Source organism: Echinops telfairi, unplaced genomic scaffold, assembly GCF_000313985.2.
Source record: "Echinops telfairi isolate 266 unplaced genomic scaffold, ASM31398v2 ScPeMD7_158;HRSCAF=472, whole genome shotgun sequence".
NCBI classification, from domain to species: domain Eukaryota; kingdom Metazoa; phylum Chordata; class Mammalia; order Afrosoricida; family Tenrecidae; genus Echinops; species Echinops telfairi.
The window spans coordinates 798-1,609 of NW_022104056.1; the positions used below are offsets into that span (position 1 = coordinate 798).

At 43.1% G+C, this 812-nt stretch overlaps 1 pseudogene; it reads right to left on the minus strand.

The window, feature by feature from the left end:
* Positions 1-217: 217 nt before the first annotated feature.
* Positions 218-812, minus strand: part of LOC101640883 — a 2,786-nt pseudogene continuing 2,191 nt past the window's right edge.

The window sequence follows — 812 nt, forward strand, 5'->3', positions numbered from 1 at the left end:
CTTAATCATGATGCCACCAGGGCTCACAAGTGGTCCTGAGAGGCTCACAATTTGTATCAGAGAAAACATGGAAGACTATTAGTCCAATGACAGAGGAACTCTTAGCTGAGAATAGTTTTTCCTACTATGCTAATTGTCCCAGTCTCCCTGTCATAGAGTCAATACTGACTCATAGCGACCTCAGTGAATTTCCGAGACTGCAACCGTTGACGGGAGTAGAAAGCCCAGAGCTGCTGGTGGTTTCAAACTGCAGACCATGAGGATCGTAGCCTATCGTGTAACCACTGTGCCACCAGCACAGAGAACATGATGTGAACTCAAAATGTGTCTCTAGAACACACGTCGCTGAAATCATTTCTAGAATGTTGCCACTGGTGTTTGGAAACCGAAGATTTCAGTCAATCAACATAATTGGCTTTTTTTCTTTTCCAGTGAATTGAATGAACTCATTGATTTTGTGCCTCTGTCTTCTAAACTCAGCCAAAGGAATTTTTGGCAAAAGGGGGATGGATCGTTTATTCTCCCATAGCATTCTGATTGCTTTTAAGAATTAATAGTCATAAAGGACTAATAAGTAAAGGCAGTATATCATGGGCAACAAGTCCTTCTCCGTCCACAGACCGTGTAATCTGTTATTGCTGTTGCTGTTAGCTGTCAATAAATCACCTGCAGCTCACAGTGACCCCTATGTTTAACATAGCGAAGCACTGTCCAGTCTCGCTGCTTTCTGCAACCATTGTCACAGCAACTGTGTCAGTCCATCTCATTGAGGGTCTTTCTCCTCTTTTTATTGACCCTCCACTTTACCAAGG